This window comes from Pezoporus occidentalis, unplaced genomic scaffold (assembly GCF_034315485.1).
Source record: "Pezoporus occidentalis ecotype Australia unplaced genomic scaffold, CSIRO_AGI_Poc_V1 ctg67, whole genome shotgun sequence".
Lineage (NCBI taxonomy): Eukaryota > Metazoa > Chordata > Aves > Psittaciformes > Psittacidae > Pezoporus > Pezoporus occidentalis.
The window spans coordinates 2416099-2434425 of NW_026916019.1; the positions used below are offsets into that span (position 1 = coordinate 2416099).

The 18327-nt window shown below is 39.1% G+C and overlaps 1 protein-coding gene across 8 annotated transcripts in view; it reads left to right on the forward strand.

The window, feature by feature from the left end:
• The window catches only part of ARID1B (AT-rich interaction domain 1B), a 329485-nt gene that overhangs the window by 2338 nt on the left and 308820 nt on the right, over positions 1–18327 (forward strand). The window lies entirely within an intron of this gene.

An 18327-nucleotide genomic window follows, 5' to 3' on the forward strand; every position in this document is an offset into this window, starting at 1 on the left:
CCTGGCGGAGTTACCGCAGTGAGATCCGCGCGGCGCGCCCGGGATCGTTCTTGGTTTTTTTTTTGTTTTTTTTTTTCCCCCTTCCCGATGGGAAGAGCGCGCGCGCGCGTGTGTGCGCGCGTGTGCCCGCGCCTCCGTCCGCGCGGCGCGGTGCGGGGTGCCTGGGGCCGGTGACCTTACGGGGGACTTGCCCCACCAGCGTTATCGCGCGTGGGTGCGCAGAACTACGTTTGTGTCCCCGAACACACGCGGAAATCCAAACGGGAGGGGGAAGGGTGGACGGGAGAGGGTGGCAGCGAAGAAAAATAAAGAGAAGGAAAAGTCCTTGGCGTCGGTAAAACGGGCACGGGCACCGGGCTGGCCGCCACAGCCACACGCACCCCCTTGTACCCCCCGCCCGGTAACTCCGCCGATCGATCGATGAGTGGATGGATCGATAGATGGGCGCGATGATCGCGTCCGGCGGACCGCTGCGCAGCGCCTTTCCGGCCGCCCGGCCGGGGGGAGCAGCCCCTCCGCCCGGCCGGGGGGAGCAGCCCCTCCGCCCGCTCCGGCTCCAGCACCAGCTCCGGCCCTACCGGCCACCGGCGCCTTCAGGGCCCAGGGCAGGCCCTCGCCTTTTCCCCCCTTCCCTTCCTTTCTTCCTCCCTCCCTCCTGCAGTTCGGTTCCATGGCGTGCTTTTTCTGGGCATTGGTTTATTTATTCTTTCAGATTATTAATTCCTAGCTAATTGGAGGCGGTAGGGGAGTACCTAGCAATAACAGGGCTTGGGTGAGGGTTTGGGATTTCAAGGTGTGCTCGTACCTCTGAAAGCGTTTTGTAACGTTGCATCTTATGGATATTATGCAAGGGATTAGTTTCTTACTTTATTTTTTTTTATATAAATAATCCGGATGCTAATTCCATTACATTCCTCTTACCTTGATAACTAACCTGTGCATGCCTTTTAAAAACATCATCTCGTTTGCGTGTGGCTGCTGTAGGTGAGAAGACGCCGCGTATTGTACAAAGATGGGGAAAAGGAGTCGTTCTGCCAGAGGTTGCGTTTGTCTCATTTCTGCAGCACATCCAGATATTCGGGGGGAAAATGCGCTTTTGGGTTTGAATTGTGTGTAGAGGACTTAAAGAAGCATCGGGAGTTGTTGATCTCATTATTTTTTTCTACACAAATGTGACATTAGGCTTGAATTCTCAGAAGTGAATTGTGTTAAATGGAGTAGTGCATTAGGATTTTATGGGTTTCTTTTCCCTTCGACAAGATCTTTCTATTAAGAACTGTTAAATCTTTTAATAGCTTTTAACAACAAGGACTGGCAGGAACAAATGCAGGTGTATGCTTTTGGGATCCTCAAAGGCTGGATCTTTCCATAAAGTAATAAGCAGAACCTAGAGAAAACACCATTTAATGTGGTAATTAGTGTACTAATCCTGAAAAAAAATAATGCTAGAAACCCTGGATGGGCTGAATGTATGTGTGTTTGTCTACTTCTAGCAGACCACTCCTTTCACGTTTTTAGTTTTTGTTCCATTTCTTTTCTGTTTCTTCTAGGGAAGTAAGATTTTTCTTTTTTTATGAGTGTTATTCTTACCTTTTTTAATTTGCACTGGTAAAAGGGTCACTGCAAGCCATAAGGTAATGAGGCCTTGTATCCTATGACCTTTAGTAATTAATTTTAAAAGATTTGCATTGTCTGATTGGTTTTGAACACAGCTAGTTTGGAATTAATGGCTTTAAAAGCTAGGAAAATTGTTGGCAGATAGACATAGTACATGTTAGTTTAGAGCACTATTCCTTTACAGCAGAAATTGTTTAAAGTATTTTATTTTTATTGGAGGAGTGAGAGTAAATTCATTATGTCCTCAGTATGACCCTTAGAAATACTTCCTTCTATTTATGGGTTTATGTGCTCTCTCACAGTTGTTTTTTTTTTTTGTGTGTGTGTGTGTGCCATAAGAATTAAGATGCAGCTTAGAAAGAATATTCTGGCAAGGGCATAATTTGATTTTTTTTAAATTATTTTCCTTAAAATAATTCTCATAAAGGCAAGTTGTCAGTGTTCCTTATGATATTTCCATCTAACCAGTAAGTGATTAAGGAATTTTGTTAGATTTTAAATTAATATTTTTTTAATGTGTAAAATAGGTTGTGTCAAATAAAAGATATAACTTACAAACACATCTTTAATTTTTTTTTAATGCCCATGTGTCACTCTCCATGTATGTTGTGTCATTATGTAGAGAAATTAGTTACTTTTTGAAAGAGAAAACCATAATGTTCAGTCCAGCATTTGAACAGGAGGCTTTTTTTTTTTTAATAATCATCTCTGTGTGTACTCTCTATATGTGTATGTGCACATTAGAATATACTCACTTGTGATACATCTTTGGAAAGCAGATGATGATTTAACCCTACACCTGTAAGAAACTGTCGGGCTGCTAACAGAGAACAAGGACCTTCAGTAGGCTACAATATCTCAGATACTTGTTGAGGAAATTGTTGCCTCAGCATGGGTAATTTCTATAATATGCAGAACTGTGGCATCCCAATCTGCCCTGACTTCTGTGTTTGTCCAGCCTATTAAATTAAGAAAATTTTGTTTCCATTTCATTTAATCACCTTATCCGACCGTGAGACAAGATGTAAGCTTGAAAAGGAGGCCTCTTGTTTCTGAAGAAACACACGTTTTCAAAGCAGATGGATATAGCTCATGCAGGTATATTGATTTGATTGTGGAGGAGACATGTGATGCTGGTACAGTACCTTCTCATTCAGTCATTTTGATTATTAAGTCCTTGACAGTGTACAGCTATTTAGGCTCCTGAAGCTGCTTTTATGCTTCTGATTTGTCCTGCCGTTTCTTAACACATTAGCTGGCCTCTGTGTGTGTGCTTTATACACTTTGTTCTTCTTTGTGCACACATACAAGATTTACCCACACCTACAGACAAAGAGAGAACCTGGGTCTTTTCAGGAGTACCTGTATAGCAAGTGTTAGGAAAAATTCTGTCTAGCCGCTCTGAATTAATGTGTGTATCAGTCGTTTGTTTTGCAGTGGAGAAACTCTGAATATGTCTGATTCTGCAGCTCTTTCTATGCCAAATAGTTAGCCTGTGTTGGGAGCCCTAAGCCAGGGCTGCAGCATCACGTCCTGTGCCTGAAGGCCATTAAACAGCTGTTAGTGTGGTGAAAAGCTTCTTGATGTCTCAATGGGAGAATAAAATATATTTTTCCCTGTGCATTTTGGAATAAACAGTTTAGCATTCATATAGCTTCTATTTAGAAGTAGCAAATAGCAATATTCTCAGTTAGTAGCATGTATATATATATTACGACCATATATTTGACACTTTGTGGTTTGGTGTTCAGTTATGGGTTTCTGTAGTAGCGCTTATGCCTACATATTGAACAGCAGGACCCTGTGTATGAGATACAATAAAGAAAGAGAGATGCAAGCCTGTCTACTGTATTACTGCCTCCATCGTGTACTGATTCTACAACTAAGCAGTCGATTGCTGTCTTCTTGGCATTCTGATCCAAATCTGTGGGGATGAAAAGGCATGTAATCTGTTGCTAAATTTCCTAGATACATATGTAATGTGAAATTTTTGAAATTACTAAGTATGGTCTGTTAGGTGATGCTGTTTCATTTTGAAGTAGTGTCTTAGTTAAAACTAGATTAAATTTGTGCAATGAAAATATGCTTGGTTAGCTATTGATCTTTTGCACGTCAAATATTTTATTACAGGTATTTTGACATTCTTCTTGTTAACATGAGAATGGCAGTAGTTTATTTATCCTTGTGTCCTTAAGATTGTACCTTTGCCCTAACTAGTTGCATTTCAGTACTTTTTCAGAATATGCCATTTATCGGGAGGCTTTGAAGATTCTCTGTGGATTTGTAAAGTAGTGTTGCCACAGTCACTGTGCATGCATGCTCAAGGCTGCAGAATTTCAGTAGCATGTGTTTGTGGTAGGCTAACTTGCTAGAATATATTTTAGAATTGTGATTATTAAGGTACTTGGGGGAAAAAAGTTTCTTTCAATTTTGGGCTATTTACATAGTGCTAAATACATGTTTTGGTAGGACTGAATGAGGACTTTAATTAAACTTAAATTAAAAGTATACCTTAGTGGTTTTCAAATTTGTTTTGAAAACTAGTAATAGAAAGGCACTACTAAGCAGTGTTGTTTTGTACTGCTTGCTGCTGAGAGAAGCAAATAAATATGATACATGGAAGTCTTGTGGAGCCAATTGTATTAAAGTAAAATGTATTTTAAGGAAGCCTTGCCTGTTAGTAAATTTAAATATTATTTTTTAGTAAAATTGAAAGCTTTCTCTGCAGTTGATGTGTGTTTTGCCATTCAGATCATAAGGTTACCTTTTGAATTTTTCTGTTATCAATCGTCCCTCTTTGTGCTCACTTTACACACAAACGCGGATGTGCTGGCACCGGGCTGCAGTGCTTGTGTTGCAGGTGGGCCGCAGGACTTCTGTTGTTGTACTTCCGTTTTGGGAGTGTGGCAGCCAGTGATCCACCAGGAACACAGATTGGCTCCAAAAGGACCAAACTCATCCAGGGCAGTGTCCCACTGCAGTCAAGGAATCTTCAGGGAGGAATGTATCCCAGGATACCAATGTAATTTGTGAACAGTGCATTTTTGGGACAGTAGATGGCTAATTTATACAGGACTACTTTTAACTATCTTTATTTGCTCAGTAACAACATTTTTTATGCTACCTTTCTAGTGTGCTGTGCACTGGAGTAAGAGATGATTCTTCCTGTTGTACAGGGTGGGGAAACGGAGATACGTAACACACACCTTCCTTTAGACAGGCACACCTTGGCAGAACTGAAAACAGAGTTCTCAGAAATAAATTGGGTCTCAGTGCCATAAACTTCAGCTTTTGCATAAATCCAGTCTTACTGTGAACACACTGTTGTGGGAGAATTTAAGCTTTACAGTCCTCTATTCAGACAACTGGGAAGGCAAATGACTGAGCGAAATGAGGGATTTGTCTGCTGTGTCAATATAGTCACCTTAAACTAAAGGCACCATCATCTAAAATGCAAGTATTCCTTGCACTGTTTTATCATTGCACATGCAATGTCATCTATATAAAGTTACTCGATTTCTCCTAGAAATTAAGCTCTGAGGAAAATTGAGTTGAACAAGTGCCCAGGAGATTTGCTGGTGTTGCAGAACTTGCCTTCTGATGAATACGATGTACAGAGAACAAGTATGTGCTGGGGGTGTGTGGGGGTGCATGCGCAGTCTTCCCTGCCACCAAGTCCAGTTGTTTTGTCTGGCAGATAAATTGTCTTCATTTCTAAAATGAACAAATTTGAGGCAAAAATCACAATTGTTGTTTCTTGTTTAAAAATTGCTTTTCATAGGGAAATTGTTCTTCCTGCAAGTATAAAGTACCTTTTAGCAAACTTTGTATTCCCTGTATAGGATGCTTATTTCATCTGAAGGCATCTGCAACTATTTAGAAAATTCTGTAACCTGAGATCATTATTCTGTTGATATTATCAAAATGTTTCATTTATGTTTATTAAAATCTGTGTGAAATCTGTGTAAAAGTTTTCAGCGGATGTGATTGAAGCAGTGTTGATGTATCATGCATTTATATTCCATGTGTAGTGGAAATGTTAATTTCCTTACAAACTATGAAGCCAAGTCATGAGCCTGCTCAATTTCTGAATGGGTAGTGGCTAAATTGTGGATGTAAAAGAGTTTGGTGATTCTGCAGTGTGTGTAAGGAATTGCGTTCAGTACGAAGCTATCAAGTTGATCTACTTGCATATTACTTCTTGCATTTGAGTCATGGTGGGTTTAGTAACTTATGTCAGAAAGACTGAGCATGTGTAGAAGTATGTAACCTATTTATTAGTTTCCTTTCTCCAGTTTCAAGGACTGTTAGTTTAGTTAATCTTTTGCACCTGAACTTGCCCAGTTGCCAAATGGTGTTCTGCATTTAGGAATTCACTGCTGTGCCTTCTCTTTCCAACCTGCACTGTGGCCTTCTCAGACTTGAAAAGATACTGAATTCAGGTTTGTGATCTGATAATTGGTTATGAAGACATTCATCTGAGTGATAGGCCATCTGACGCTTCCATCTGACGCTGTAGGGCTGTGTTGCTGATCTCTTCCTTCCACCCCCACATCCCCCCCAGTCTTTCTTTGACCATTGGGGGTGGGGAAGGAATTTTCTGCCAGTCTTTTTTTGTTGTTGTTTTGTTTGTTTGTCTGTTTTTTTAATTAGATGTACGTGGGATTTTTGTCTGTTACTTATTTTCTTAATTTGTTTGCTAAAAAATAATCATGAAAATGGGGAAAACTTAATGTATAACTTTTTTTTTTAAGGGATAGTGTTACTTGTGTTACTAATAGGGTCTTGTAAGCTTCTGCTTTAAACTGTTACATGTGTGTGTTTTTTCAGTGAGAGCTTTGTTTGATACTTACTTTAGGTATCTACTTACTCAAAAAATAAATCTTGGGTAGTAGGGTTTTCTGTTTGGTGTTAGTAATTTTTTTTTTTTTACCTGTATTAGTTACCAAATGGTTTTGATTCTGTGGAGTTACTGAATCAACTTATTTGCCTTTTGACACCATGTGGCCAGGTCCACTGAACTTTTGTTGTTGTAGCTGAATAGTTAAGTTCAGGGAATTAATTGCATCCCTGACTAATAGCTGTTGTGGCAAACCCCTTTGTATTTAGTTTACCATTGGAGTGATAGTGTATCTGCGCTGGCAAATTGAGCTTTTATAAGGAGGCTCTCATGAGAGGTTTACAGGTATGGCTGGTAAAGTAGAGGTAACTTGCTGAATTTTCCACAAGGTAGATGGTTCCACAATATGTTTTGGTTGTGTTTTAAAAGCAGGAAGTGATCTGTGTTATGCAGGTAAAAGAGGGTTGTGTTGCTGTAGCACAGTCCCTGCTATAGCTGGTTTTCACAGAAGAGCCTGAAGTTTGAGCATGGTTGTTTTCTATTTGTTTGACTGAAGAAAGAAGATTGGTTCAGAAAATCTCAAAAGGAGAGATCCTGTTTTAAAACATAATTGTAGTCATGTGTGCCATTCCCAGTGTGGACATGGCTTAATTTACAGATTGATTGAAGTGGAATAGTACCTTCTTTACACAAGCAGCGAATTCAGCCATGGTAAGTGAATTATGTGACTTCAGGAAAATGGTATTAGTTGGGGATTGGTGAAACAGTTCTGGATAGTTGTCTGCTGACTGCATCATCTAAAGGTTGCTAGTTTCACTGTTGGATGCCTCAGTTTCTCTTTGTTAAAGTAAGGATAATATTTCCCTATTTTTAAAAGTACACCTCAAATAATTAATTACAGTATCATCCAGAATAAATAGGCAGCCTAAATACTTGTTACGTGTCTGCGCTGTGCCTTCCTCTCTGTTTGGATGGGATCTGAGACAAGGTGTTCCCAACACCGATCATGTTATTTAGTTAACTTGTCAGGCTTACTTGTTTGTAAGCAAGGTACTGAAACATCAGCTGTAAAAATTTCTTTTGAAAGCACAAGGACAGGATTTGTAGTTCTTAAATTTTATTCTTTTAAAGTTAAAAATAAAGATAAGGAGGTTTGTTTTGACAGCATCAAAGGAATATGCTGGTTTATTTGCAGCCTTTGATTTGGATGGAATGTATGGAGTTCTGCATTTTTTTTTTTTTGTGTAGCAATTCATGTTGTGAATATTTTGGATATTCTGTTTATATGAGGTGGTAGTATTGATGTCTTACTTTCAGGCATGATTTATGGAAAATAATTGTGCTTTTGTGATTTTTCTTTTTCTACTTTAATTTACTGTTGCTTGAAATTCCCAAGTCAAGAAAAATGAGTGTGTTCTTTAGAGCTCTTGCTGTTTTAAGATATTTACAGATGGTCATAGATAGAGGTGATTTAAAGAAATATTTCTGGAAAAATACAGGTAGGTACATAGGAGGCTGCTTTAGCTGTGTACAGGCAATAGCAAAATAATTTTACTTGGCAGTTTTACTCCCATTTGACAGCGCTTGTTTTCTAGAAACAGAAAGGTAGGCTTCTGCGAGGCAGTGACTTCATGGTGCCCTGTGTTTGGCGGTTGTGAGAAGTGCCAGTAATATATAGATAGCTGTTAGCTGGTTGTATTCCGTTTGGGTAATTGTTTTAAACCGGAGTTATGCTTGACTGAGGAATTTCCAGCAGGCAGAAAGGCTGAACCTGGCGATTGAGGCTTCCTCGGGGAGGGGAGGGAGTGAGCTGCTTTCTGGGGCCGGTTACAAACGTGGTATTTGTAGCGTCTGTAAAAGTTTAACACATGAAGCAAACTAGTTAGCTTGTATAGAGTCACATGATCAAAATATTTTTCCCCTTGCCTCTGCCAGAAGCTATCTATTGCTTTTCAACAATCTCGCTTGTCGGGCAGCAGGCCAGGGTGTGCGAGGCGGCCCCTTACGTGAGCTGCTCCATTCTTCACCTCCCCGGCTGGAGTGCCCTGACCTTCACATATGGAGATTAGCCATGTGCTCCCGCAATTGAAACTTGCTGCCTCAGGAAGAAAGGGGGGTAGTGGTGCTGTGGGTTTTGTTTTTTTTTTTTCTTTTTTTCCCCCTCCCCCCCGTCTTTTTATTCCCCGGGGAATTTGACAGCCATTCATCTCTGACCTGGGCAAAGGTAATGCAAGAAAACTGGACTACAGTGGCATGCGGGAGGGAATGGGAGCATAGGCCTGCAGGTGGGCTGCTGCGGGAGGTGCCGGTGGAAAAGGGAAGTTTGGGGAATATTCTTGTTCATTTCAAACGATAGTTCTTGACTGCGTGCCACTGAGCTGCCTTTCAGAGGTTTTCTCCCGTGTGACCCTCTGCCTTCACATCTTCAAAACAACGTTATGTGGAGTGTTGCTAGCGGTTTTCTTTAAGTGATGCTTGGTTTACTATTAATTTTGTAATTTTTGCTAATAAAGAGATGTTCTGTTTGTTTGTCTTGTATTTTGATTTACATATTTTTTTTCTTTTAAATCCTGAAGCTAGCACGTATCACTTGTGCCAGGCTGGGGGGACTACCACAAAACCATTTTTCCTGCTAATAAACTGTAGTAGCTACTGCTTCAGTGATGTTTTGGGGATTTTAAACTTTCTATAGAATACTCTTTTTGTTGTTGAGCATGTGGTATGCAAATACAGGGGAATATAGTATACATAAATACAAAGTATTTTGTTGTGGTTTCCTTTTTTTAAAGCATTAAAAACACATTTTGCTTTTCTAATAAACCCCATAACCAAACCTTTTAATGTTTTGATATAAATAGCAATTACACTAACTGAGATCCAACCACAACTAAAAGAAAACATTTAAAATCATTCAGAAGAACAGTTCCTAACTTAATTGAGCTCTTCCTTTAAAGAGGAGGGGCTGATGGGGCAGCATCCGAAACAAACTCACTTGGGTTTTAGAACAGTCTTCTTGAAGTATTCAATGTGTCAGCATGGTTGCCAGCGTTTAAAAATAAAGATTTATCCAAGAATTAATTTGGGATCTGAGGGCTACTGCTGTCTGTGCTGTCAAGAGTTTTATGTGTGAATGCTGGTGACAGTCAGAATGTTTTCTGGATGAATTGAGACCCTCAAAAAGTATTAGATTTAGGGACATGGGATGGTTGTCTCATACATTGGGATACTAGTTAGGGATTTGGTTGTTAATAAGGAACTTGCCAAACTCAGCACTTCGGGAACTTCAGAGGGATCATCTGCCCCAGGAAGATGTTACATAGCCCCCCCATTCCTCCTTGGGTTTTTCACAGTGCATTTTAATAATACTAACAATAAGAATAACATGCTTTGTTATTGGGGGAGGGAGGGTGAGTGTTGTTTTGCTATAGAGGGTGGTTGGCAGAATGGTGAATGGAAGATTAGTGGAGCCCACTACTTTTTCTGGAGATACTAACACTTTTTGTGTGTCAGCCTTGTTGTGGGATATGATTGCTCAGGGCTCTTCCTCTGTATTTTCTTCTGCAGGGAGTTTGAGATTTGTGGATCATTTGCTTCTGTCTTCTTCCCAAATTTACACTACTTTCTTGTATCCAGATGATGTCATCTTTCTTTTTGCCCCTTTGTCTTGTGATACTTCTTTTTCTTTTAATCTCTCTGAAATTCCTCTTTTTCCAAATCATTGGATGATGGAAAAACCATTCCTCTTGTCTTCTGCCATTTTACAATTGCTGGAGAGTAAGTAGTGTGATCACATATACAGGGAGAAGATAGCTTTTGAGTGACTGTGATACCAATCCCTCCCTTTTACTTGCGTTTGCTCCTTTCTGTCCACGAAGGGGTCTGTGCACGAAAGTTGTTGGGGAAGGAGTGACAGCAGGGAAAGTGCCTTTACCAGCCAGCTTCCTGTGTAGGCTCTTCTAGTGACCCAGGGTCAAGCTGCATTAAAAAAAAAAAAGGCCATCAAAAACTTGACCAGGCACACAAATCCTGGTGAAATTTAGCATTGTTATGAGTAGTCACGCAAGTAGTTATCTGCTTGCTTGTGCCCTATTTTTTTTGGGTTCCTCTAAGTAACAGCAGAGAAAAGAGAAGGAAACAAAGGACACAAAACCAAGCTGGAATGTAAATGTTGATGTGCACAGTTTCTTTACTTTTTACCTGGCATGGCAGCTGTAATTAAAAATTTCTGTATTTGCTCAAAAGATATTTGAAAAGATGTCAGCATGGAAATTGAAGTATGGTGTTGCTGTGTATGTGAAAAGTGTAGAAAAGACAGGAACTGAGAAGAAACACTGTGTGTAATTGTCTGTATTAAGTAATGAATGTGATGTGCTAGATGCAGTCTGTGCAATTTTATAGTACCTGATACTTCATTTCATACATATGTTTTCCTTTTAATTTTCTCTATAGAGAGTAGCAAGCTGCTAGCGATGGTTGTTTGTATTCCGCTGTGTCATATTTTGTTTGGGGGGATGTAGCTAGTTATAGTTGGTGAATGAAGCCTATTTAAAAAGTTAAAGTTCCGTTGTTCTAGGAAACTACCTTAGGAATTTGAAGAACAAAGGCCAATTTCTTCTTGCATGGTAGTCTCCAAATTCTATTGCTTTGTCTCTAAGAAGATCTAGATGCTTATTTGCAATAATCTTGTTCCCTAAAAAAAAAAAAAAAAAAAAAAAAAATCTCAGATGTAGCCATGATAGTTACTTGTCGTTTTGGTTTGAAAAAGTTGAGTCTGACTCTACCCTGTTTGTTCCCTCCATCTACTCTGGCTATTAACATTCAGTTTAAATTTTTACTTTGCTCAGGGTTGGTGTTGTCTTGAAGAGATGGAGGAAGAAAGTAGGGGCTTTTTTGTTAAAGGCTGCAGCTGATCATGGCATCATGACAGAAGGTTCAAATAATTAGGATTTCTGATGACATTTCTGCTTTCTTAAGTCCTTTAATTCACATATGGTTGTCTGTTTTATTCGAGCAAGTTGTCTCAGCCAGGGTTCCAGAAGTGGGTGTATATATCCTATTGTAGACTGAAGGAGATGATGAACATGGCTTTTTTTAATTACTGAGGGCTTTCCCCCCTCACTTCTCCCTCTCTCCTGCCTCCTCCCCCCCCCCAGAAAAAATGATACTCATCTGATACTGAGCATTCAGTAAATGTTTTGGTGTTTTTAGATTAATGCTTGGGAATAAGCAGGGAGTATTTTTTATTTTTGTTTAATTGAGCTCATTCTTCAGACATTTATCAGATGATCCAAGTGGGTATTCCTCAGAAAGGCAGCTTTTTATTCTTCTTGGCTTTTGAGGATCAGGGGCTGAAACAAAGAGCAAATTGGCAAGAGAAAGGTTGTAACACATAAAGATATAGGAAAATGTGTTGAATTAAATGGACATGTGCCTTTTGTGTAGATAAGCCAGAATTTCTTCGAGGAAAACCGAAGAAAACTTGAAAAAACTAATTTATTTACCTCTGCATTTTTCTGTAGCCTGTTGTTCTGCTCCTTGGCCACTCTTTTATCGAGTTGTGTATTACTAAAAGATCTTACACCAAAGGGTGACTCTAATGATCATCTGAAGCTGATCTAAGATTTCACTTCTGCTGAAAAGACCAATCCCACCCTTTTATGAGCTCCCTGCTGCTTCCCTTGTGGCCTAAGGTGAGTCCCATCAGCTCACTGATTTGCCTGAAAACTAATCCTGCCAAACAAAACCTGTGAATGGTTATAGCTTTCAGCCAGGTCATTGAGCTGATCTGACTTTCAGCACTTTCCAGCACAGACGTAAGGCAAGGGAGAGCCTGGCAAGTTCAGCCGACGGTTAGGGTTAGGGCTAGGGCTAGGGGCTAGGGCAGGACAGTCCCTTTCTGGTAGTGGTACAGGTCTGTTATCAGCATAAACTCATCATGAGACTGTATTCTTGAGTGTAAAATCACTCTGCAGATAGACAAATATTTCATTTCTCAGTGTTTCTCTAGAGCAGAGAATCATTGTTATCCTCCTCTTAAAAAGGAAAGAAGCTGACCCAGAGGGTAAAAGAGATTTATATTTTTTTTCTCACCAAGATGATAATTATACAGAATGTACCGATTGCAGTGGCTAAATAAGCCTTCAGTAGCTTTGAAATACTAGATTTCAAGGGTGGGACTCATCTAACCATATGTATTGTAGGCATTTACACCTGATCTTTTTGTGTCTCTTTGATGTAAAGAAATAGTCATTTCTTGGTGTGAATCATCTCATCTTGAAGTAGACATGTAATGCAGGTCTAATGAATCATGCTGCTAAAGTTACATGTTTTTTCCCTTCACTCTAAAGAAGGTCTAAGCCGATAAGCTCAGGTGCTGATGTCAAAGGGCAAAGTGAAATTAATTTCTTCCGCTACTTGCAGTGTTTGCAAATCATACAGGCAAATGACTCCAGACTTCTGTTGGAGTTCTGGGCGGACTAACCTTCCTCTCATTATCTTGCTAACCCGTAAGAACTAATGGTTTTGGTACCCATTTCCTGTTAAGCTTGATACATTTCTTTTTTTTGTTATCCTTTTTTATAATACCTATTCAAAGTTTGTCCTGCTGTTCCTTTTCTTTTGATATGTTAAATTTTTGCATGTTTAAGTGTCTTTGTAGGCATGAGGCATACTGGCAAATTTGAAAATATCAGGATGAGTTTCCAGATCAGTTGACCTTAATGCTTAGGTACAAAATTTCCATACAGAGGTGCGAACTCTGGATTTGGAAATAGGGCAGCGGTTTCGTTGTGTAGATGCTGCTTCAGTCCATTGAAAACTCTTTGCCCATTGCTGGTACTTCAGCTGTGGTGAAGTGGGTGCTTCTGGAAAGAAGCTGCCATAGTGGTGGTCCTTCATGCCTAGCACTGGTGCTCTCTGCAGCTTGTCAGCCCTCTTGCTTGTCAGTCCAGGGGTCTGTCTGTGGGGCATCACATAGGGCAGTGAATGCGTTGAGTGCTTTGGCAGGGCTGAGGGACTGTGCCGGGCACAGGAAGGAAGGGGCAGCTCGAGGGAGCTAGTGTCTGTGGGAGCAAACAAGGTGTGTTTGGACTGCTATGGGTACATTCCAAAACAAAGCAACAAAACCCAGCCTAATGCCGATGGATGAAATTGCTCAGAAATGTAAAAGAAAACACGGGGATGCCCGTCCTGCCAAGAGCCCTTTTTGGCAAGGCAATTTTATGCAAAATTATTGAAGAGGAAAAAAGGTATTTTTCAAAAGAGATTTACCTGCACGTCCTGCGAAATGGTTACAGTAATCCTTTATTCTCTCTAGGGTCACTTAACCTTTCTTAGTAGAGTGTTTAAAATGCCCAAACTGAAACATTGTTCCTATTAATAATTTAGCTGACATCTTTGTGGCAGGGTGTCTGCTTTCTACTTTTTGAAGCCTGGTGTAATCACTGTTTCCATTTGCTCCCTTTGTTTTGTAAGGGATCTTTCTGAAACAGTGACAATTTATTTGGCTTACCTTGGGTTTCCAGCGGAGTATCCTCTAAAAAGTTACATGTTTTCAAAAGATTCTGGAGACATTTCTGTAGTTTTATCGTTTATCTTCTATAGTTCTTTCTTACATTTTGAAGTTCAACTAGTGGTATGGTTTTTAGATGTACTTTTTGCCCTCCAGTGTGTATGAGGGGCAGAGGAGGAAGTCTGGCTTCCTCAAGGTTGGCTGAGATGTTTTAACTTCTATAACAAATGAGGTGAGAATGAAATTGTCAGAAGGATAGAGACTAAATTATTGAAGCACTTGACTGTTTAAAGTAGCTGGGGATGTACTGTAAAAGGTGCGAGTCTAACAGTCAAATGTGTAAACAGCACCTTCCTTATTCCTTCCTTGTACCTGATTTCTCACCACTCGCTTTGTATGATGAGAACCTAAATCAGTGTGGGAGATACTGCAGTTGTTCTGAAAGTGTTAGTTTATGATCCCTCCACCAGAAGAATAATCTATTGCCATATAGGATAGCAAAGAGAAAAGCATTTTCAAGAAAGATTAATTGAAGTAATTCATCACTTTAAAATGAAGAAGGTTCATCAAACAAAAATAAAAGCTAAGTATTTTATGTGTGTCTATTGGAATTTGATAATCATTTGTTTTGCTAGAAAATATATGTGGACTGGGCAACCAGTGCTTGTCTACACGAGGAAATTTAATGGTACAACTATGTGCTATAATTATATGCTATAATTATACCAATATAACTCCCTATGGAGACACTCTTATACCAGAATAAGAGTTTACACGTTTTATCTTACTCTGCTTCCAAAGCATGAAAGCTTAAGTGGGAAAGGGTACTCTTATACTGGAGCAAGTTTCCACACAGAGCTAGTTATATTGGTATAATTATGCATTTTTTTCCCTTCAGTGTAGACAAGTCCCTAGTGCCTTTTCAGCTTTGAACTTTAGTTAAAAATTTCTTGGTTGTGACAAGTGTCTAAGCATTTTCAGAGTATATTTTTATAATGGGACTTGAGTATTTAAACCAATTACTTTGGCCAATTAACAGCATCCTGTGTTGTGGATAACAATAGGATGTAAAGAGGGATCAAAATTTATGTTCCTAGCTGCTTGGGTATATCTGCATTTTTCTTTTCCCCCTCTGTGGTTTTACAGGTATACAGTGTACAATGCAACAGGTGGAGAAGTCTTTGGCTGTCTAATGAATTCTGTGTTGGACACTTTTTGTCTCCTGTTTCTCATTATTTCTCAAGTTTTTTCTGTGTTGTGACTGTAATTGCATATATCTCTGTGGATCACAGAAAGAAGCTTCCTTGATGAAGTTGGAAAAGAAACTCTTCAAAAAATGTGAATTGTTTGGAGAATTGCTGAAATTTATTGATCTTCATCTCAAGACAGTTAGGACCATAACTGACCTTCTAGGCACATGTTGTGCAAGGAGTAACTCAGATTGGTTGCAGGGAGAGGAGAGGGTGCAGGTGCATGTGATGTCGTCAGAGGAAGGGTGATGTTTAGAAGGCATGTTTGGTAGGGATGATTTCTTTATTCTCATTCAGTCAAAAGTGGGTATGTAGAGAGGTATTTACATGGATGTTGCTTTAAGTTGGCCATCTCCTCTGGTTCTCTTTGCTGCTTAAAATATAGCATGTCTCATTCTTCACACCTCCCCCAAAACAGGAATATGTAAACACTTCTTTACAGTATTTTAGCAGTTTCTGCAGATATCAACACAAATTCCTTTTAAATGGTTTTTGTTGTATCTTTTTCACTTCTTAAGAAGTGACTGGTTTGAAAACATACTTTTTCATCCTCTTAATTTTCTTTTGTCAATATTTCTAGTACATATGTAGTGTTACAATGTTCATGTTGTCTCATTGTGTTAGAAATTGAGATTTATGACATCAAATGAAAAGCAAATGGCAGAAACAGAAGTCTTAAAATAAAACAGAGGTGATGTAATAACCTCCAAATCATAGAAGAGCAAGACTGGAGGGGACATCAGGAGGTCATTTAATCCATCCCTTTGCTCTGACACAGGATAGCACAGACCTAAACCATTCATGACAGATGTTGCTCTATCCTGTAGTAGTAGCAGACTGAGCAAAAAGGAATAATTTATGCATATACTTCCACCTGCCATCCCAAAGCTTTGTGCAAGCTGAACTTGCCATGAAATTGGTGTGAGAGGATATGTGGATTCATACAGGATTATTTCAAGTGTCTGAGTTGTTTCTGGTTTTTGGAAATGTAATGTCTTCTGTCCAAATAGTCTAATGATGTTTGTGTAGTTCTGAGCGTAATGCCAATTTCTAATTTTATCTGGTTGTCTGTTTTTCAGGTGTATTTCTTCCTGAAAAGATTCTTTCTCTGTGTTAGCTTTGTAATGGGTGTCTTATCCTCTTGGGCATTGAGCAGTTTAGTTTAAAAATGTGTAGCATTTTCTTTTCATACTTGACAGTATTTTTGGTGTAGAAATCAGTGTCAGTTTTCCTTTTTTTGTTCAGCTTCTTTCTGTGTGAAACAAAAACTAACTACTGGTAGGAGTGTAAAGGGAGAAGGGGAAGAATACATTCAAGAAATCATAGTAGTTGGCAGAAGAGCTGGGTTTAGCTGAAATGCCAGGTTAGATATGAAGTGAATAATGTGGCTTTAAGAAGAATAAATATAATGTACATCTCAGAATTTTACACATGGTATCTGCAGCTCTTTAATCGTAAATCGAAGTTTGCAAATCAGTGTCAGATGAATAACATCTTTCTAAATTGAACAATACCTAGAACTGGAGTTGCAGATACCCTGTTGCTAAACTGAGTCTTTGGGCTTGTTTGGTCTATTTTACCTTTTAGTTATATCAGCTGAGAAACACTTGTCTTTGGCCTAGTCAGAAGAGGTCATTTAGCGCCAAATTATTTTGACAGAATGAACTCTTTTCAGCCCTCATCAGCTGCAGGAAGAGGCTGCTATAAGTTGCAGCCTTGGAGAAAGGAGAAAGATTAAATGTAAATAGACTTAAATTGCTGTTGCCCTCAGAAATGGTTTACTTGGACATATGGGAAAGCTTCCCTATACCTGTACTGCTTCAGTGGCTTTTTTAAGAAGATGGTAATTTCCTCTCTATTTTACCATTTCATGTGATTGTTAATTTTAATTCTGGTTTAGATTTGGTAATTTTAGGAAGTTGGGAATGCTGTATTTTGTGTTGCGCCCGAAGGGTGATCATTAATTCTGAGTATCCTATCTAATAAATGAGGTTTTTTGAAGGCTTTTTGGGAAACCTGTGTTGCTGTTTTCACACGAAGACTGATGTGGGCTCTCTTAAGGACTGGGAAATAGGAGGTGGTCATAGAAGTGGAAAGAAACCAAGAGTTTTCAGGGAGACAGAATTTGAAAATAATGGTTTCTGCTGTGGGAGAGGGGAGGAAATTCTATGAATATGGCATAGTCAGGTTTCCTGTTAAATGATGGTTTTGGGATAAGAAATACTGAAACGGATCAGCTTTCCTGCTTTCATATTTCCCAGACCAGATATGTCTCATATGTTGATTTTTAATTTAATTTTAAATGGTGTGATATTAAAGAAAATTATGGCTGCATATTGAAAACACATGCCTTCTTTGTATAGAAGCTGAAAGTTCTGGATACTAGCTATAATAAAACTGTGCACTTAATTCTGAATATCCAGGCTAATATGGTGCAGAGGTTTGATCCCATGGTTAATCCTGCTTACATATTTGTGCACTTACCCATGTGCATGTGCTACATGCATGTGTTTCTTTGTGCTGAGATGCTTTAGGATGTTTCATAGTCTGTCAGTGGTTGTGGAAGAATTTGTCCCTTTTATAGTGATTGTGAAAAGAGCAGTGAAAGCGTAGCAACTTTTGCTGGTTTTGAGTGAGAAGTAGGTGAAGGAACTAGGGTTAAAACAGGATTTGACTTGGTTTAAACCCAGGTCAGAGTTTTTTTTTCTGAGTAAACCATAGGGAAATGTGTATTTATATCCAGATATGGTTTTGGAGGTCTGTTACATAGATTTCTTTGGGAGCCATTCCCAAATCTCCATGAATTTTTAAGTTTGTTTAAAACCTGTGGGTATTAGAGCTAATAATCTTTTTTAATCAGTGGAGCTTTTAATTTTCTTGCTACCATTATTGATTTTGCTTACAAATATATTTCTATAATTGCATGTATGTTGATCTCAAGAGCATTTCTTTCTTGTAGATATTAAAGTTTAAATCTGAACAGATCCCTTAATACTTCGAGGTTTTGTCTTGCTGTGTGTCTCTTAGTATGGCTGCTACATGCATTATAGTTCTGGAATTACTCTGTTGCAGGATGTTCTTGCCACCACCACCTTTACAGGGAAATTTAC